This window comes from Mustelus asterias, unplaced genomic scaffold (genome assembly GCF_964213995.1).
Source record: "Mustelus asterias unplaced genomic scaffold, sMusAst1.hap1.1 HAP1_SCAFFOLD_76, whole genome shotgun sequence".
NCBI classification, from domain to species: Eukaryota; Metazoa; Chordata; class Chondrichthyes; order Carcharhiniformes; family Triakidae; genus Mustelus; species Mustelus asterias.
The window spans coordinates 835,356-857,966 of NW_027590135.1; the positions used below are offsets into that span (position 1 = coordinate 835,356).

The 22,611-nt window shown below is 45.3% G+C and overlaps 1 non-coding gene across 1 annotated transcript; it reads right to left on the reverse strand.

Moving 5' to 3' along the window:
• Positions 1-2,132: 2,132 nt before the first annotated feature.
• trnar-ucu (transfer RNA arginine (anticodon UCU)) lies at positions 2,133-2,223 on the reverse strand. The gene is given in 2 exon segments: positions 2,133-2,168; positions 2,187-2,223. It is a non-coding gene; the product is annotated as a tRNA-Arg (tRNA).
• Positions 2,224-22,611: the final 20,388 nt, after the last annotated feature.

Sequence of the window (22,611 nt, forward strand, 5' to 3'; positions counted from 1 at the left end):
GGCCGAGCGGTCTAAGGCGCTGCGTTCACGATTTGTTTCTTCGCGAGGCACCATCCGAACCCAGGGAAATCTCTCACCTTGCAACACAAGGCCAGCAGATGCAGAGAAACAACGACGACCTCGAAGTTCCACTCCGAGACGCACATCATCCTGACTTGGAAACATATTGCCGTTCCGATGGTTCACAATCCGAGAAATCCCTCCCGAACAGCAGTGTGTGCGCACACGCACAACATGAACTGCAGTGGCTCCAGAACGAATTCATCGCCAATTACTCAAAGGTGATTAATTTGGAGAATATATTCTTCCCGGGTCGGCGACAAACATATCTCGTATGAATGAAGTATTTAATGAAAGTCATCTCGCGCCACAGAAGGGGCCTGTCTGCCTTCAGAGCAGAAAACTGTGTGCATGAATCACACCCCGAACACGGCTACTTTTATACCAGATGTGTGTCTGAAAACAGTAAATAGAACCAGCTCACGATAAACCGCTCAATGTTTAGCGGAAGAGTTTCACTGAGTCATGTGTGCGATTCCCGCTGATGTGCTTGTTCAATGTCGGGGAAAGGCGGATTTGAAAGGTTTGCAGGGAAATCGGTGCAGTTTCGATGGGCCACTGTAGGATTCAATTATTTTTCTTTTAATAATCTATCCGAGATCACATCGCATCTGTGGAGAGAGAAACGGCCGTTCCCGTGTAAGGTCTGCATCTGAAATGTGAACTATCTCGATTTTCCCGGATACTTTCCAGTACTGGTCGTATCTCTTTTTTCACAAATACCACCAGATCTGGAACATATTTCCAGCATACCGCTGTACCACGGGTAGCAATGTCAGGCTCTGTGGCAACGTTGGTTAAAGCGCCTGCGTAGTAGCAGGCATATCCTGGTTTCAAATCAGTGTGCATATGCACTGTTAGTATCACTTTTTTTCACAACTACCACAAGATCGAGAACGTTTTTCCAGTATTTGACCTTACAGAGAGCCTGTGTAGTTTAGTTGTTGAAAGCGCGTTTCTCGTACACAGGTGGTCTGGCCTTCAAATCCCAGTTAAGCCTGGATTTCTTTTACGTGATATTTGCAATTGTGCAAGTCACAATGCCGTTTTCTTCCTCGGCAATATTATCTCCCCTTCACAGTGGATGATCTACAAAGATGAAACAAAAGCATATTTCGAGACTCCCCACGAATATCCCGACTGTTTATTTACAAGATCCAAGTATTTTCATCATGCTACAATAAAAAAAACATTTACTTTGCAATAAACCCAATGGCGTAAGTTCTACAAACACAGCTTTCCATTTTTTTCCCCACAGAGAATTTCTAACACAGTCAAATGACCTTAGAATCATACAATCCCGACAGTGCTGAAGGAGACCGTTCTGCTCATCGAGTCTGTACCGACTCTCCGACAGAGAATCGCACACAGAACCTTTCCCCGCGGCGCCACGCATGCACCACACTAATCTGCCTATACAAACACCTTGGGGACCAAGGGGCAATCTAGCATGGCCAATCCACCAACCTGCTCATCTTTTGGGAGGAAACCGGAGCACCTGGTTTCCTGGGTGAATGAAACTTGAACAGCACTCCAGACGTTTGGCACTATCCAGCTCAAAACATCCCACTTCATTCGCTTCTTATGCATAAAAGTTCACTCCCTCCACTACCGACACACACTGGCAGCAGTGTGCCCCACCTACAAGATGCACTGCAGCAACACAGCAAGACTCCTTTGCCAGCACCTTCCAAACCCACAGCCGAGCAGGGCAAGCGCAGCAGACACATCAAGATAACACCACCACGCTGCAGGGCACTGATATTTATTTATTGATTGTAGTTATTTATAAGTTGTTGCTGCGTGTGAGTTTTTAAATCTTGTTTATCTTCCAAAAGAAACGAAATATCTAATTGAAAATTATGTTACTCCTTCTAACGCAACCAGCGAATGTTGTGTCACACTTTAGGAAAGCCACTGGGGTTTGCGTTTTCTTCTCGAGTCAGTGGTTTTCCTGGGAGCCGAGTAAACAGGAACAGCACGGAAAGGTGGCAGAGCAGAAAATGTCGGTGCCGAAACTGAATCACATCAAAGAAGAAGCAAACCGTTTGCTACTAATCTGATCCAAAATCAGACTCTGGTGGGATTCGAACCCACAACCTTTGAATAGCTAACTTGCCCTTATTTAGAAGTCCAACGCGCTATCCATTGCGCCACAGAGCCACGTGCCAACAGATTAATTTACAGGTCCATATATGGATTCTTGACAATGTAGAAACTTCTGATAAATTCACAAATCTCGTATTTAAAACGTCGGTAACAGTTAGGAGGAACTTCGCTGATTGCAAGTCATGTTGGGACATCTTATGTCTGTTAAAACAACTGTGGAAATACAGACCTTTATCTCTTTTATACATGAGATCTGTCCAACACGGAATGATCCTCCCTACCTCTCCTCCTCATTCTCTTCAACAGCTTGGAGTGTAATCTCGCAGGCTTCATCTTGGGCGACACATACTGCTCCATCTGTCACAGAGCGGATCAATTGCAGTAAAACATCTACACAGAACACAACGCAAAGCTGGAAGTTGGAAATCCGAAGCATAAACAGAAAATGCTGAAAATGCTCAGCAGGTGAGGCAACACTTATGATTAATGGAGATTTCTGTAAAACAAGATTTTGAAGCACAACACAGCTACACAGTTTAAAGTTTCCATTCATCCACAATGGATGCTCCATTCTATGATTTTAAACAATTCAAATTGATAATGTGCATTGTTATTTTTGTCGCCACAGCCTGAAAACTACTTCAGGCATTGATGTCACCCTTGGATTTTAAATTTGTAAATCCATTCTCTATCTTTTTAACGCGACTATTGAAACATTATCCATCACCCGCTCAGTTCTTTTTCAATGAGAAGGAGAATTGCAGAATAGAAAGGTTGGTGCAATCTGGACAGCGTAACTGAGCAGAGTGAAACACAATGGGGACTGGACAGGATAAGCCGACCATGGGCAGTGCACAAAGAGAAGGTGCAACGTTGACTGAGTTATCAGACGGAGCAATGAGTCGTTGCAGATTGAAGGTACATCGGAACGTGGGAGTGCTAAATGTTGAATGATCACTGCACAAGTGGACGGTGAAATGCAGACTTCAGGCTGGATATTCAATGGGTTCTGTGAAGGGTGAATAGACGGTGGCATCTTGGCATGGTGAAGGTGCCAAGGGACGAGGAACACTAAAGGCACACACTTTATTTTATCTCACCTCTCCTCGATCTTCGGACCAAAATATATCACTTCACACTTTCTTACATTAATTAAATTGCATCTGTCACGTGTCTGTCCATTCCACCAGCAGGTCTGTATCTTCTTGAAGATTATCAATCTCCTTCTCACTAAAGTTCATAATATTTTCAAGTTTCGCACCATTGGCAAATTTTGAGTTTGAAACTTGTACACCCAGATATAGTCATGATGTGGAGATGCCGGCGTTGGACTGGGGTAAACACAGTGGAAAAGAGCAGATTTCCACTCCATCTGACGAAGGAGCAGCGCTCCGAAAGCTAATGGCATTTACTACCAAATAAACCTGTTGGACTTTAACCTGGTGTTGTTAAAACTCTTACCCAGGTATTTGTCAGTGATATATACCATCCCCAATGAGAAATAGGTAAAACTTTGTGTAATATATGCTTTAATGGGTTTGTACCAATAATTAAATTGTTGCATAATGAAATTCTAACTCTGCTAAACAACAATGATTCAAAATGCCACTTGGTTCAAAAGAAAATACATACCGGTACAAATACCTTCACTGAAACAGCATAGCCTTGCTGATTTACCGGTATTTAAATGATGAACACAGAGGAAAGCAGCGTACTTGTAGATTTCGAATTGATATGGCAAACAAATTTAGTATTTCGAAATTCCTCCGTCCCAGTTCAATATAATGTGTACAATTCTTGTCTGTTCTGTCTCTCTCTGATGTCTAAAGTTCAGTCTGCCAGAGTATGCTGACCTCTACTGGCCGCAATACAGAACTGCAGTTGTGCGGGAAAATAATCACATCACTGTCGCTGTTGCATGGACAGATCAAACAAGAATTAATGATTGGATGTCAGCATTAAATCCCAATAGAAAATTCAATATTCATGTACTTTCCCATCTAGTCAGTACAACTTGCAATTTGTTATTACCTGGAGCAGCTGAGTCGACTGGCACAGATGTACTGAAGGTAAATCTAGGTCATGAGCCGATGGAGAATGAATTTCAGAGATAAGCAGATGATGTTACATTGAAGATTTTGAGTAGAGGATCGTGTGGAATCATGTGCTAATTAGAACAAAAGGCCCGGTTTCAATTATGTACCTTCCAGGTAGAATGTGTACAGATTTGCAAAGTCTCTCAGATAGATTTATCATGAATATCACACACATACGTCGCGCCAGAGACAGAGCGATACAGAATGAGTCCAACACTCATACATCTACAATATTAGAATGGATACAACAAAGAGAGTGAGACCATTCGGCCCTTTGTCTGTGTGCTGGTCTGTACAAGAACAAATCAGCGCATCCCTTTCCCAGTCCTTTTCTCATATCCCTGCAAATACATTGACTTCAGGTGCTGAACCCATTCCTCTTTGAGAGCTCTGATTTGATGCTGTCTCTGCCACACTCTCAGGCAGTGCATTCCAGGTCCTAAACACTCAGCGCATTAAAATCCATCCTGATCTTCTCTGGCAATGGGAGCAACATTTTTTCATCTATTCTTATTAGACTGCACCCACAAACCCACCACCTCTACAATCTCGAAGAATAGCGGCAGCAGATACATGGCAGCCACAGCGCTGCAAGCTCCCCCCAAGCCACTCACCGACCTGACATGGAAATACTCCTTCACTGTCTCAGTAGCAAATCCTGAAAGACTGTTAGGCTAACTGCACTGTGGCTGGACCGACATCCCAGCGACTGCAGCAGTTCAGGAAAGCAGCAAACCATCACCTTCTTAAGGTCAGTTCGGGATTGGCAATGAATGCTGGCCTCGTCAGTGATGCCCGCCTCTCGAAATGAATAAAACAAATAAAAATTCGCAACTGCAACCGGAGACGGACAGATACAGAACAAATCTGACTCACATGCATGTGTTGGATACAATATGAATCCCCAGTCACATTCACTAACAGAGGGTAAAAGACAGTCGAATTAAGGCGATCGTTATCCAGTTGCAGTTTAACCAGAGTTCCTCAAGAACAGGGAACATCGAAGCACAACATGCAACATTTTAACCTAATATGGAACATGATGAGACCAGATTATTAACTTTCCGCCGAACAGAAAACATTTTCACGGAGAATATTTTGAGACAACAAGGAACACGTTTACAGTGCAGGGCATTTATTAACAGGACATTTAATAAAAAATACACAAGATGGATCGTATTTTCACAGCCGGAAAGACATTTACAGCATCAGGGAAGCATTTTACACAACAGCAGAAAACATCTCTCAACAACAGGTAGAGCACAGTTACACAAAAGGAAATATATTTGCAAACTTGCACTTCCAACAGAAAATTCCTTTCAATATCAGTGATCGATTCTGCAATTCCGTGTCTTGCCGGTTTCCTCGCACCTTTGCCTGTCGATACACATGTCCAGACAATCTCTTTAACTGCTCTTGATTTATTTTTTCTGTCTGCTGTATTCTCAGTGTGATGCAGTGGCTGAGCTTCCTGACAGCGGTGCTCGTGTTAAACGATACAGGGGCGAAAATCTGCCTGGCTGCAATTGATAGGCAGCAGAAATGATGCGTACCGTAGCAGAGTGGCGCAGCGGATGCGTGCTTGGTCCATAACCCAGAGGTCGGTGGATCGAAACCATCCTCTACTATTCCCAATAGCACTGGAAATGAAACAACTTGGCAGCAACCATGAAGCATTTTGTGACTTTACGTCGAGTATCGAGACGAGCATTTTTCTCGGATTCTCTTTTCCCCGAAAAACCTCGATCTGCAGTAAACCTCTTTTTATGTGCAACCAGAGTTTTAAACAAGAACCGGGAACATCTTAACACAATATGCAACAATTTACTGACAGAAACATCTTCACGGAGAGTCTTCTCACACAATAGGGAACACGTTTGCAGAGCAGCAGACATATTAACAGAACACTTACACAGCCGAAAACACATTTACAACAACTGGGAAACATTTTGCACAACAGTAGAAAACAACTGTCCACAACAATTGAGACAGTTACATGGGTAAGATGGTCTGGAGGGATATGGGGCAAACACGGGCAATTGGGAATAGCTCGGTGGCAAAACACTGGGCGGCATGGACAAATTGGGCCGATGAGCCTGTTTCCATGCTGGAAACCTCTATATTACAGAGCACAGCAGGAAGTATATTCATAAACAGTGAAACACTTTGCACAACAAGAGTGAACATCTTTGAACAGCAGAGAGCACCGTTACTCAGCAGGAAATATATAATTAGAAACACATTTACACTAGAAAACTCCTTTATAACATCAGTGATCATTTCCGTATCTTGCCGGTTTCCCGGCACATTTCTCTGTCGTAACACGCGTACAAACAGTCTATTTTGCTGCTTCTGTGCGTATATTTCTCTGTCCATTGTATTCTTGGTGTTGTGCAGTGGAAATGTGTGGCCAGACTGAGCCTCCTGACACTGGTGCTGGTGTTAAACAACAATGTCGAAGACAATATCTGATTGGCTACATTGATAGGCAGCAGGTGGGGCTGAATTTACTGGACCAGAGTGGTGCAGCGGAAGTGTGCTGGGCCCATAACTCAGAAGTAGCTGGATTGAAATCATTCTCTGCTATTTCCTATTAACAATGGTAACCAAACCAGTTGACTACAATTCTGCAACATTTACCTGGAATATGCGGACATTTGCATTGGTTCCTCTTTTCGGTTTTCAGCCTCAAACTGCAGTTGATCACCTTGATAGGCACAAAAGCTGCAGATACTGTGAATATGCACCAGGATGTGTTAGTGGCCGAGGTAATGGTGCACGGGGCACAATTTCAGAATTTGTAGATAACGTGAAACGTGGAAACATTGTGACCTGTGAGGAGGATGGTGTAAAAGTTCAAAAAGGACAGGGACAAGTTACAGATGAAGTTCAAAGCTGAGAATTGTGAAGTGATTCATTCTGGTAGAAAGATTACCGAGAGACAATGAAAAGTAAAAGGAAAACAGTTCCAAAGTATCTAATCCATTTCATTAGTGAGGTTTCTCAGACCAACAACTCCAAATGAGGTGCAACAGTACAACTCTAAAATAACAACAAATTACTGCGGATGCTGTCATCTGAAACCAAAAGAGAAAATGCTGGAAAATCTCTGCAGGTCTGGCAGCATCTGTCGGGAGTGAAATGAACTAATGTCTCGAGTCCAGATGACCCTCTGACAAAGTGTCATCTGGACTGGTTTACTGCTGGCTGCTAACTTCCTTAAAGTCAATAATAATCCATTCAAAATATCAGCATATGTGTTTTACAATCATAAGGAAAAATGTGCAGGGTTACAGGGAGAAGCTGGAAGTCTTTATTGTACTGAACATCGAAAGGCAGCCTGTTGAGGGGATATCCCCTCAATACAGATTTCATTTCTGTGTCTTCCTGACCGCCTTTTCGTCATATATTTGTTATTTTTAAAAACTCTGCCGTTGGACTTAGGCCACCAAATCTCTTTTCATATAATTATTCCTGCACTTCTCCTTGTGTAGAAACGACGAGAGAACAGTTCATAATCGATTAATGATGAATGAGAAATGATGTGAGCAGTTGTGACAGAAAATAAAGATGTCCAGCTTCTCCCTGTAACCCTGCACATTTTTCCTTTTTACATAACAGTCTAATCCCTTGAGAACATTTCAATTGAATCTGTATCCATCACAATCTCCGGCAGTGCATTCCACACATTAAGCACTCCTCGTGTTCCTATTCCTTCCTTTGGCCATGATGCTCAATCTGTTCTCTCTTATTCTTCATCATTCCATGAGTGGGAGAAGTTTGTCCCTATCCCCTCTGTCCAGACGTCTCATGACATTAATATCTGTAAGTGGAACCCCTGATGGGGTGGTAAGATTTTTAAGCCAGTCGACATTAAGCCACTGATAAAAGTAACAGCATTCACTTAAGTGACTTTTAAATGGGTTTATGAGCTAACAAGAATCAATATGACTGCAGTAATTGATTCAAATGAGTAATTATCCAGTGCCCATGCAGGGCACCATTTTCAGTTCTTATCAGCAGGTCTGGCAGTATATATGGAGAGCGAAACAGAGTGAATGCATCGAGTCTGTATGACTCTTCTTCAGAGTTAAGGAGAGGTTGAAATGTGACGGATTTAAAAATGTTGAAGAAAATTCGGAGCACAATCGATATTATTCATTCAAGCAATTAGAAAAGCAAAGGGCACATTTGTTTTTATTGCAAGTGGATTGGAGTAGATGAAGAAAGGTGTCTTGCTGCAATTGTACAGGATTTTATTGAGACCAACGCTCCAATACTGTGTACAGCTATTGTCTCCACATTTGAAAAATGATACACTTGCATTGGGGGCGGCACAGAGAAGGTTCACAAGATTGCCCCGGGAAATAAGGAGGTTGTTCTGTGATGAGGGGCTGATGGAATTAGTCTGAGAGACCCTGAGGCTCAGAACAATGTGTAGATGCTGAGTGAATGCTTCCATTGCTGTCCTCTGGGCAGACGAGTAGCAGATAAAGTTTAAGTAAAGTAAAAGTAAGTTGAAGAGAAGTTTATTTATTTGTCACAAGTAAGGCCTGTATTGATACTGCAATGAAGTTACAGTGAAATTTCCCTAGTCACCACATTCTGACTCACTCTCGCTGTGTGATTCTCTCTCTCTGACTCTCTCTCTCTCGCTCTCTCTGACTCACAGGTTTTCACTTTCTCTCTCTCTCTCTCGTTGACGACTGCACACTTTGTGGTTGCGTTTGACAGAGGCTGTGCAGGAGGCTCACCAGTTGTAGTGACTCCCGGGCCGAGTTAATCGGGTCTTGCTGCTGGAGGAGCCAATCAGGATTGACAACAATCGGGGCATCTTCTACTCACTCACCAACTGGATACAGCTCGGTTGTGCCAAACCTCACGGCACCTTCGGCTTCTAGGCCAAGAGAGGGTCCAGCAGCCGGCCTCACCCTCTGAACTGTCCCTGTCCCCAACTAAGACACAACACATCCCTCAATAAACTCACCCAGCATTAACAACATGGTCCTGCTATTTACTGTCTGAGGGAGACAGGGGGACAGAGAGAGAGGGGGGTGCAGAGAGAGAGGGGGGCAGAGAGGGGAGCATGCCGAGCGGGAGGGGGGCATGACGAGAGAGAAGGCATAGATAGAAATAGGGGCATAGAGAGAGGGAGGCGGGGGGTGACATGCAGAGAGAGGCCGACAGAGAGAGAGGGAAGCAAAGAGGGGGGCAGAGAGAGAGGGTGGGCAGCGAGAGAGAGGGGACAGAGAGAGAATCATAGAACCATAGAAACCCTACAGTGCAGAAAGAGGCCATCTGGCCCATCGGATCTGCACCGACTACAATCCCACCCAGGCCCTACCCCCATATCTCGACACATTTACCCGCTAATACCTCTAACCTACGCATCTCAGGACACTTAGGGACAATTTTAGCACGGTCAATCAACCTAACCCGCACACCTTTCGACTGTGGGAGGAAACCGGAGCACCCAGAGGAAACACACGCTGTCACGAGGAGAATGTACAAACACCACACGGACAGTGACCTAAGCTGGGATTCGAACCTAGGTCCCAGGAGCTATGAAGCAGCAGTGCTAACCACTGTGCTACCGTGCCGCCCTAACCGTGCTACCCACTGTGCTACCGGACCGTGCCGAGAGAGCGGGGGCAGAGAGACAGAAAGGGGCAGAGAGTTTGAGAGGAGAGGCAGGGAGAGAGACAGAGACTGTGATGTTCTTCAGCCAATTGACAAAGGAAGGGACAAGGTTTTGGAGGTGTTGGGAGGCTTGCTTGGACAAGTCTCCAGGTCTGGGGGATTGTGCCTCAAGATGCTTTGGGAGGCAAGGGAGGAGATTGCAAGGTCTCTGACCCAAAGTTTTAATTCCTGCCTGACCACGGGGGAGCTGCCAAAGAACTGGAGAACAGCTAATGCAAACACATACTCTCTCACACACACATGCTCTCACACACATACGGTGGCACAATGGTTAACACTGCTGTCTCACAGCACCAGAGGCCCTGGCTCAATTCCAACCTTGGGCCATTGTCTGTGTGGAGTTTGCACTTCCTCCCCGTATCGAAGTGGGTGCCCTCCAGGTGCTCCAGTTTCCACACACATTCAATTTCTGTGCAGGTTAGGTGGATTGGCCATGCTAAATTGTCCAGAACTGTCCATAGGTGTGCAGGTTAGGGAGATAGAACATAGAACATAGAACAGTACAGCACAGAACAGGCCCTTCGGCCCACGATGTTGCGCCGAGCTTTATCTGAAACCAAGATCAAGCTATCCCACTCCCTATCATCCTGGTGTGCTCCATGTGCCTATCCAATAACCGCTTAAACGTTCCTAAAGTGTCTGCCTCCACTATCACTGCAGGCAGTCCATTCCACACCACAACCATTCTCTGCGTAAAGAACCTACCTCTGATATCCTTCCTATATCTCCCACCATGAACCCTATAGTTATGCCCCCTTGTAATAGCTCCACCCACCCGAGGAAATAGTCTTTGAACGTTCACTCTATCTATCCCCTTCATCATTTTATAAACCTCTATTAAGTCTCCCCTCAGCCTCCTCCGTTCCAGAGAGAACAGCCCTAGCTCCCTCAACCTTTCCTCATAAGACCTCCCCTCCAAACCAGGCAGCATCCTGGTAAATCTCCTCTGCAATCTTTCCAGCGCTTCCACGTCCTTCTTATAGTGAGGCGACCAGAACTGCACACAATATTCCAAATGTGGTCTCACCAAGGTCCTGTACAGTTGCAGCATAACCCCACGGCTCTTAAACTCCAACCCCCTGTTAATAAAAGCTAACACACTATAGGCCTTCTTCACAGCTCTATCCACTTGAGTGGCAACCTTTAGAGATCTGTGGATATGGACACCAAGATCTCTCTGTTCCTCCACAGTCTTCAGAACCCTACCTTTGACCCTGTAATCCACGTTTAAATTAGTCCTACCAAAATGAATCACCTCACATTTATCAGGGTTAAACTCCATTTGCCATTTTTCAGCCCAGCTTTGCATCCTAACGATGTCTCTTTGCAGCCTACAACAGCCCTCCACCTCATCGACTACTCCACCAATCTTGGTGTCATCAGCAAATTTACTGATCCACCCTTCAGCCCCCTCCTCTAAGTCATTAATAAAAATCACAAAGAGCAGAGGACCAAGCACTGATCCCTGTGGCACTCCGGTAGCAACCTGCCTCCAATCCGACAATTTTCCATCCACCACCACCCTCTGTCTTCGATCAGACAGCCAGTTACCTATCCATTCGGCCAACTTTCCCTCTATCCCACACCTCCTCACTTTCATCATCAGCCAACCGTGGGGGACCTTATCAAACACCTTACTAAAATCCATGTATATGACATCAACTGCCCGACCTTCATGAACACACTTAGGTACCTCCTCAAAAAATTCTATCAAATTTGTGAGGCACGACTTGCCCTTCACGAATCCGGCCTGACTATCCCGGATTAATCCACATCTTTCTAAATGGTTGTAAATCCCATCGCTAAGGTCCTTTTCCATCAATTTACCAACCACCGAAGTAAGACGAACCGGTCTATAATTACCAGGGTCATTTCTATTCCCTTTCGTAAACAGAGGAACAACATTCGCCATTCTCCAGTCCTCTGGCACTGTCCCCGTGGACAGCGAGGACCCAAATATCAAAGCCAAAGGCTCTGCAAGTTCATTCCTTGCCTCCCAAAGAATACTAGGATGTATATCATCAGGCCCAGGGGACTTATCGACCTTCAGTTTATTCAAAACTGCCAGAACATCCTCCCTCCGAACATCTATTTCCTCCAGCCTATTAGCCTGGAACACCTTCTCTTCCTCAAAAACATGGCCCCTCTCCTTGGTGAACACTGAAGAAAAGTATTCATTCATCACCTCGCCTATCTCTACTGACTCCATACACAAGTTCCCACAACTGTCCTTGACCGGCCCTAACCTCACCCTGGTCATTCTTTTATTCCTCACATAAGAGTAAAAAGCCTTGAGGTTGTCCTTGATCCGACCCGCCAAGGACTTCTCATGTCCCCTCCTAGCTCTCCTAAGCCCCTTTTTCAGCATTCCTTGCTAACTTGTAACCCTCAATCGAGCCATCTGAACCTTGTTTCCTCATCCCTACATAAGCTTCCCTCTTCCTTTTCACAAGACATTCCACCTCTTTCGTGAACCATGGTTCCCTCACTCGGCCATTTCCTCCCTGCCTGACAGGGACATACCTATGAAGGACACCCAGTATTTCTCCCTTGAAAAAGTTCCACTTTTCATTAGTTCCTTTCTCTGACAGTTTCTGTTCCCAACTTATGCCACCTAATTCTTGCCTAATCGCATCATAATTACCTCTCCCCCAATTGTAAACCTTGCCCTGCCGTACGGCCCTATCCCTCTCCATTGCAATAACAAAAGACACCGAATTGTGGTCACTATTTCCAAAGTGCTCTCCCACAACCAAATCCAACACTTGGCCCGGTTCATTTCCCAGTACCAAATCCAATGTGGCCTCACCTCTTGTCGGCCTATCCACATATTGTTTCAGGAACCGTCCTGCACACACTGCACAAAAACTGCCCCATCCGAACTATATGACCTACAAAGGTTCCAATCAATATTTGGAAAGATAAAGTCCCCCATGACAACTACCCTGTGACCCCCACACATCTCCATAATCTGCTTAGCAATTTCTTCCTCCACATCTCTATTACTATTTGGGGACCTATAGTAAACTCCTAACAACGTGACCGCTCCTTTCCTATTTCTAACCTCAGCCCATATTACCTCAATGTGCAGATCCCCCTCGAAGTGCCTTTCCGCAGCCGTTAAACTATTCTTGATTAACAATGCCACTCCTCCACCTCTTTTACCAGCTTCCCTACACTGACTGAAACATCGATACCCCGGAACGTCCAGCAACCATTTCTGTCCTTGTTCTACCCACGTCTCCGTAATGGCCACAACATCGTAGTCCCAAGTACCAATCCACGCCCCAAGTTCATCTACCTTGTTCCGGATGCTCCTTGCATTGAAGCAGACACACTTCAACCCACCTTCCTGTCTATCAGTACCCACCCTTGACCCTGATACCTTCCCCAATACCTCACCACCCTCACTGACTTCTGGACTACAGCTCCTTTTCCCACTCCCCTGACAAATTAGTTTAAACCCCCCTGAAGAGCCGTATCAAATTTCCCTCCTAGGATATTGGTGCCCCTCTGGTTCAGGTGCACCCCGTCCTGTTTGTACAGGTCCCACCTTCCCCAGAATGTGTTCCAATAATCCACGTATCTGAAACCCTCCCTCCTACACCATCGCTGCAACCACATGTGTAACTGCACTCTCTCCCTGTTCCTCAACTCGCTATCACGTGGCACCGGCAACGTACCAGAGATGACCACATGTTTTGTCTTGGCTCTCAGCTTCCAGCCCAGCTCCAGAAGTTCCTGCCTTAAATCCCCGTCCCTTCTCTTACCTATGTCATTGGTACCAATGTGTACCACGACTTGTGACTGTTTCCCCTCCCACTTCCGAATCCGGAAAACACGGTCTGAGACGTCACGGACCATGGCATCTGGTGGGCAACATAGCATCCGTGAGCCTCATTTGCTGCCACAGAACCTCCTATCTCTCCCTCTAACTAACAAGTCCCCAATAACTATTGCCCTCCCGCTCTGCCCCTTACCCTCCCGATCCACAGAGACGGACACAGTGCTGGAGATCCTCTCACTGCGGCGCACTACTGGTATGTCATGCCCCTCAACCGTATCCAAAGCGGAATACTTGTTGCTAAGGGGAACGACCATAGGGGATCCCTGCACGGACTGCTTCCTCCCAGCCCCTCTCAACGTCACCCATCTGTTTTCATTCCTCGGAGTAACTGTATTCCGAAAGCTTCTGTCTATGGCCAGCTCTGCATCCCTAATGATCCTAAGTTCATCCAACTCCAGCTCCAGTTCCCTAACACGGTTTTGGAGGAGCTGCAGATGGGTGCACTTCCCACAGATGTAATCAGCAGGGACACTGTCGTCGTCCCTCACCTCAAACAGAGTGCAAGAGGAACATAGCACTGCCTGCAGACCCATCCCCTCTAGATACCTTGCCAGTACCAGGTAGAAACAGCAAAAATGAATTAAACTCACCCCTGCTCGCCCTTTCTGCCTAAGCCCTGTGAGCCAAAGCCTTATAGCTCACACTCTGCTTCCCACGCACTCCACTGCTCGCTCCCGACGCTGCCCGCTGTATACTGCAGCCTACCCTTTATACTTCGCGCGCTTAAAAAACCCTTCCCAGACTCCTTAGCAGCCCACTTCCAGTTTTCACTTTAAACTTAAAATACTACCACAAAAGTAAAGGCCAAAACAAAACACACACTAGCTAACTAATTAAATAAATAAACAATTTAATCAATCTCTCACCAGCACTCCTGCCTCCAATCACTCCCTCTCAGCTTGCTCCATTGGAACAATGAGGGGGAACCTCCCAGGTAACTGACTTTTAAAGTTAAAATAAAAACCCTTCCCAGACTCCTTAGCAGCCCACTTCCAGTTTTCACTTTAAACTTAAAATACTACTGCAAAAGTAATGGCCAAAAAAAAAGACACAGACTAGCTGACTAATTCAATAAATAAACAATTCAATCAATCTCTCACCAGCACTCCTGCCTCCAATCACTCCCTCTCGGCTTGATCCAGTGGAACAAAGTGGAGATTCGTGTGGTAAGTAGATGGGCTTATGGGGATAGGGTCTGGTTGGGATTCTGCGTGTCGATTGAATTGGCGGAATGGCCTCCTTCTGCACTGTGGTGATTCTGCACAAACTCAGAAACACACATACTCTCAGAGACAACGAGAGGGAGTGGAGACAGCGACATCAGCGGTGGGAAGAGAGAGGGACGGAGCGATAGGGTGAGACAGCGACAGCAGCGGTGGGAGGAGAGAGTGAGAGAGCGAGGAGGAAAGCTGCAGCGACACCAGTGATGGGAGGAGAGAGTGACAGACCGAGAGGGAGAGACTGCGGCTTCTGCCCTGGGAGTCCAGTGTGACAGAGCGAGAGAGGGAGAGACAGCGACACCAGCGGTGGGAGGTGAGAGTGACATCTTTTTATAAAGATTTCAACCAATCAAACTTCCAATTCCTTCTCTCTGACTCTCCGATTGGTTCAAAGTGGGATTGAGATGAGAGTCACCAATCCGAGTGTGACTTTTGCTGCAACCTCACAAACCGCTCTCAATGATTATTAATAGAGATTAAGCTGACGGAATCTGTATTTGAGTTACAAAATATCTTTTGTTTCAACAGACAAATATTTGTCGGAATCAGAATAAATGTGACGCTTCCTCCAGAAGTTGCAGGGAAGAGTGTCGGCTGCCCCTTCTCACACACAGTCCGTGCATTGTCACTGACAGAACTCAGAGATACAGACGGCTCATCAGTTCCACACTCTCAGACAGCAGAAATAGTTACAGAGACGACAATTTTCTATTCCTCAATCAAACAGAGCAGGAGAGACAGATGTTGTGACCATGTCACCCCCAAATCAGTACCATGGACAGGGGGGGTTCTTAAATCCGAGTCCAGATTCTCACCCACTATCAGATAATCATCGTGTCAATCCCACAATAGAGCAGACTTCGAGACTGACAGATGAGAGAATAATTCTCAAAAACAAGTTCAGTGTCAGGAGCTGAAAGATACAGACTGTTTGCTGCCCTCACTCACAGGAGCTGAGTCTGAGTCATAGGGAATAAATCTGACATATCAATAGTGTCACTGAGAGATTTAGAAAGAGCCCAGGAACACAGCGAGAAAAGCATACTAATGGAAGATAAGATAGTGAGACATGACTGAAAAGTATCAAATTAAACCTATAATTTCAAACAGCATCATAGACTTACACAGAGAATTAATACCACTGGCAGGTACATAATGAACTTTGAGTACCACAAACAGCAGCAGGGCACTTAAAATTGCATCTGACCGATAAATCTATATAATTGATACCCTCGGAATTACCCCCAGTCAAATTCAGATACAGAATTGTACCAGAGGCAGAAACTTTTGAAATGTTTCCCACAGTGACTGTGCCCTGGGCAGCCCATACTTAAGTGGATGCAGTGAACCATGAGGACGAAACGTACCATTTACACCACCAGGCAGCGCATTCCTCCACAATGTAACTCTGCAATGAGGCTGCACTTACCAAACAATCTCGATTGTGCTCAGAATTACACCGGCAATGTGACTAGGAGAACAGCGCATACGAAATAAACATCTCCCATTTCAGACGGAGATAAGAAGAAACCTCTTTGTTCAGTATTTTTGTTGTGTTCATTAATGGAATTTGGGCATCACTGGCTAGGGCAGAATTTATTGCCCATCCATAATTGCCCTGGGAAAGGTGGTGCTGCGTTGTTTGCCTCAGCTGCTGCAGTCAGTAGGCACATGCACAATGCTGTCGGGAGGGAGTGGGAAGTTGGGAGGGGCAGGGTCAGTGAATCATAGAATCCCTCCAGTGCAGAAGGAGGGCATTCCGCCCATCGAGTCTGCACCGTATACAGTCCCATCCAGGCTCTATCCCCAAAACCCCACATATTGACCCTGCCAATCTCCCTGACATTAGGGTCAATTTAACAATCTATCCGGATCTCGGATACATTCATGAAAGACAAATAGTTGAATCTCTACAGTGGCCCATCGAGACTGCACCGAGTTCCCTGTAAACCTTTCAACTCTGCCTTTCCCGACATTAAACAAACACATCGGAGGGAACACACACATCACTCAGTGAAAATGGTCAGCTAAACACTGAGCGATTTATAGTGAGCTGGTTCCACTTACTGTATTCAAACACACATCTGGTATAGAAGTAGCCGTGTTCAGGATGTGATTCACACATACTGTTTCTGCTCTGAAATCAGATGCGTTCCGACTGTGAGACGAGGTGATTTTTTTGTTAGAATTTATATTATAAGGGATATACCTGTCACTGACACAGGAAGCATTTATTGTCCAAAATTAATTAAGTTTGAGAATTTGGCGGTGAATTCATTCTTGAATCACTGCAGTTTATGTCCACACACATTTTTGTTAGGGAGGGAGTTCCAGGATTGTAAACCAGCCACAGAAACGGCGATATATTTTCAGGTCAGGATCGTGTGTGTCTCGGAGTGGAGCTGCATGTGGTCATTGTTTCTCTGCATCTGTTGCCCTTGTGCTTCTCGGTGAGAGATTTCATGGGTTTGAATGGCACCTGGTGCACCAAAACGAATCGATGTCAGGAGTGGGTTTTGAACCCACATCTCCTGAGGAAACTGCTACCTGAATCCAGCGGCTAGATCTTCATGACGTTTGAATTTCAATCCCACCCAGATGCCTGTATCTGAGTCCCATCCTTCCCCAAACCGCCGGTGGGTGAAGAGCTTCTCATTGCTGTATTGTTCTGTTTGCTCAAATCAACAAATACCCAATTCCCGCCCTACCTGTTCCTTACACGAGATGTTGAGAGTGTAAGATTCTGAGCAACGCGAAGTGTCCAATTGGAGAGTTACATTGACGCGACAGGAATATCTCTCCACAGCTGTTTTCGGAGCTGCTGACTATTTCCAGCATTTCCTCTTTCTGATTTTGTGCTTTCATGACAGGATCTCATTTACTGACAGTACAAACTTGTCTCTCGGGCACAGCACCAGAAACAGCTTTTCTTTGATCTTCTCGCAGACAAGTTCACTCTTCACTTTTCTACACACATGCTTTCACTCTCAGCACCCTGTGGCATTGCCTTCAATCCTCAGCCCACCCTCCATCCGCCCACCAGGGTCTCGGTCGTATAATTATTTCTTAGGAATTCACAAGGGCAAGGGGATCATTGTGTCAGTGTATGAATACAAGGGGTTATTTCACACTCACAGCCTATAAATGAGTGAATCTCTGTCACCCAACCCCCCCCCCCCCACACACACACACAATTACACACACACACACGCACACACACATACACATGCAACCTCTCACAGACCAACACTCACACATATCCTGCCACGGCAGATGGAGAAATTCGAAATCAATAAAAATATCTAGAATTAATGACCTTGAATCGATTTTCTTAAAAATAAACCGTTGTATCACTCATGTTCTTCAGGGAAGAAATTCTTACCTGGCCTCAGTTACATGTAACTCCCGACCAACAGCAATGTGGCTGACCTCGTATTTCAGAAGAAATTTCGAGGCCTTGGACTTGTGGTATTATCGCCGAAATCTGAAACTCAGCTAGTGTTCAGGAGACCCTGACTCGAATCCCACCACAGCAACTGGTGGAATTCGAATTCAATTAAAAATAAAATCTGGAATTAAGAATCTCCTGATGACCATGAAACCTTTGTCAATTGTCATCTGAATCTATCTGGTCCGCCAGGGACCGAAATCTGCCGTTTTTCCCCGGTCTGGTCGACATCTGACTCCAGAGCCTCAGCAATTTGGTTGACTCTCAACTGCTCGCGGGCAACTAGAGTTGGTCAATAAATGCTGGTCAGCCGCATTTCCCGTCCCATGAAATAATGAGAAAAAAATTGCTGGCCCAGTCAGCGACGCTGAAAAAAATACATCGGAGATTCAGAATGAGGAGATCCATCAACTCGTTTACAGTTCCAGAGATTGCAAATGAAGAATTAATTCCAAACTAATTTACAGTTCCGGGAGCTGACTGCCAGAACAAATCCCTTCTACACGCACAGTTCCACTCATGGAATCAGAAATATCCCAATTCTCAGACAGCAGCAGATAATGCAAAACACAGCCTGAACATGATACGGACATAAAGGTAAAGTCACCATAATCCCATTTGACAATCGGCTGTTCCCCATGTCAACAGGCAGAGCTTACTGGTATTGATTTAACCTCAGGATTGCCACACCTCAGGCTGAGAATATCTAATGTGCTATCTAATAGCACATCTGCATTTTCTTCGCAGTAAATTTGTATTAACTTCTTACTTTTGGTTGTAAAGTCGAGGATACGTTTTTTTATTCAAGGCTCTTATTACCGTCAATGATTTATACACATGTCCACCTATGTCCCGCTGTTCCTGCACACACCTTTGGAATGATACCCTGTATTTTATGTTCTCTCTTTGTGTTCTTCCCTCCAAAATGAATCCATTCCTTCTTCATCTCCCACATGACCTCCCATTCCACCAACCTGTCTGTGCCCTGTCAGAGTTCGACTGGAATTTCTGCTGCACTTTTCACAACCACAGGACGTTCCAAACTATTTTAATGCCGATAAAGTATTTTTGAAATGCAGTCACTGTCCAATTGCTGAACTGTCTGTTCGACGACGTCAGAAATTCCCGTCTGCGAATGGGGAATGGATGCTGCAGCTCTGTCTCTGTGGCGCTAAGATTGACATGTTAGACTGCTAATCATTATCTTGCGAGATGCTCAAAGGTTGTGGGTCTGAACCTCATCGGAGTCAAGTTTTCGGGTAAAATATGAGGAAATAAGGAACTGCTGTGTCAGTGATCTCGGAGAAGTGAAACTGCCGCCTCGAACTTCATCGAATCCCCACAGTGTGGAAGGAGAACATTCGGCCCATCGAGGCTGCGCCGACAACAATCCGACCCAGTCCGTATCCCTGTAACCTCACATATTTACCGTGCTACTCCCCCTGACACCAAGTGCCAATTCAGCCTGGCCAATCCAGCTAATACAGCACTAATTCTCATGGCTGACGATTCTGGAAAGAGAAACTGCCACTATTGCCACAAATGAAGCTGGTGTCTGCTTTGGAGCTTCTGAAACCACATATTTTCATGGTGACAAAATCCTGCCCAACGCTGGTACCCTGATTTCAATCGATTGTCAGATCGAGTTTCTCTTAGGATTAGAATTATGGGGACATGGAATTGTGCTGGACGACTCATCTCTCAAGCCTCTGTGTCCATACTTCATCTTGGTCCCGTGAACTTCAAAACACTAAACGAACCAGCAGTTCACCCTCAATAAGGAGGCAAAGCAAATACACCACCGATGAGGTTGGGATTGTGCAGAAGACAATGGGTTAGCAGTCCATCGTTTTAACCACTCGGCCACCTCGTCACATGCACCAACCGCCATCTTTTGTGATTTTAACACCCGTAAAAAAGAACAAATTTCTCCAATATGATAATGCTGTGTTTCTGCACTCTCGTTAATCTCTGTTGATCGCTGTTACTCTTCCATTCGATGTAAATCCACAGAAAGTAAAGAGAAAGACAGTTCCCCTCTCTGGTCCCTGTTTGATTTTGAATTCACTGAACATAACCCAGATGTAAAAGACAGTAAGCATCGTGAGGTTTTGGCAGAACGGTAGCGCGTCTGACTCCAAGATCAAAAGGTTGCGTGTTCAAATCATATGAGACTCACGGAGCTTTTCTGCGTCGGGCTTTGGATTTTGTATCTGGTGCAAGTTGGTTGTTTCCGATTGTTCCTGAAATGACAAGTTTCGAAACTAAGACGGAAAAGATATATCAGGGATGGTTCCGGTTCGCATGCCCAGTGTTTTATTTTAGCACAGTTTGATATCTGAACGATGTGTCAGGGATGTGATTCGTCCATTGCTTGTAAATTTCAAGTAAGATTCACAATCCCAGATGTTTCTCGGGGCATCAAAGGGGGGAGCTGACTGGTGGTGATTTCACTGGAGGATTCGCACCTCAGGCGAGGAGCAAGGCTGAGAAGGTGGGGCCTTCATGAACGTCCTTAGAAAATACAGGAATTGATCACGAGAGTTTGGTTTCATAAGCTGTCCAGTCAACTGAGCTAAACTTGCACAAATGCGTTCACGGTAACGGAAATCAAGATGATGAAGCAAATGAACTGTCTGGAAAATACAGATATCCCATTGGGCAGCAGCCGAACGTTTCCATTTGATGTGAGAGAGAATATGATAGCAAGAGGATGGATTCGATCCATCGACCGCTTCGCGAAGGACCTAGCACGCTTCCGCTGCGCCACTCAGCGCCGGGGTGTCAGCTGTTCCTCCCTTTCACTGTTGTGGGGAAGCCAGGAAACGATTCACTGTCTCTTTTTATTTCAAGCAAGACCTACGTGTTGGGAAACTCACCCTGGCTGGACAATAAACATCACGCCGGCTCTAACAGACAGAGAAAGACACACAGAAAAGCAGTAAGAGACTATCAGGACAAACACACACAATGACAGACAGAAAAGGTGCCGAGCAAACCATCAAGATACTGAGATGGAAAAAACTGATTATTTGTGAAAATATGTTTTCTATTACGCAAATACAGGCCCTGTTTTGAAATGTATTTTCTGCTGTGTAACTGTGCTCTCTGCGGTGTAATGTTCTCTCTGTTGTGCAACTAGGACTCTGCCGTTAAGAGGTCTTCACTGTGATTGTGTCAAATTTTTCCCTGTTGTGTTAATGTGTTCCCCGTTATGTAAATATGATCCGTCTTGAGTGGAAGTTTTCTCAGCTCTGTAACGATGTTTTCTGTTGTGTCAAATGTTCTCTGTTGTTCTGTGAAGATGATTTCTGTGGGAAAACATTCGACGGGAATTTCAATGGCACCGTTTTTGAAACTAGCTTAAAATTGCAGACTTATTTCGGTCGAATGGGATACTCCTGTTTCTATTTTATATCCATGTTTCTATGTATTAAATCAGTGAATTACAATTCATCAGCTGCCGTGGTGGGATTTACTTCGTGTCCCCGTAGATTTGTGCGGTCCTCTGGATTACCAGCCAAGTGACATAATCTTTCATCCCTAAAAACAGAAACAGTGCATTCAGCTAATTGTTACACCTCTTCCGAAGGAGATTATAATTCCCTCCACAGAACTTCAATCAACCAATTGAATAAAAAAAAATGCTCTACATAGGAACACCAATAATGTATCCCGACCAAACAGATATTGCGGAATTGTTGGCGGGGGGTGGGGGGCGGGGGGTGGTGGGTGGGGAGGAGGAGAAATGCCGACATCTCTGAGAACTAAATTTACAAAATAACAAGGAAATACATTCTGAGAAAGAGCCCGGCAGTGCTTGGAGGAAAAGGTGTGTTTCAGCTGACGGGAAAGAACTCTGTTCCATGGGAGTTCCACCAGATTCCTGACACAAGCGACCGCGACTGGACTCGAACCTGCAAACCATCACGAGAAAAATCGAAGTGAGACACCTGATCCATCAGGGCACGTTGTCAACGCATCGACTGCTAACCTGATGTTAGCACAATGTCAATCAATATTGTGATTATATATGTTTTTTAGTTCTATTCTTAGATCGCCCAGTTATTCCTAGATCCTCGAAAATACAAGGATAAGCTCCAGCTCCCGGGGATAATGTTTTTCGATGTG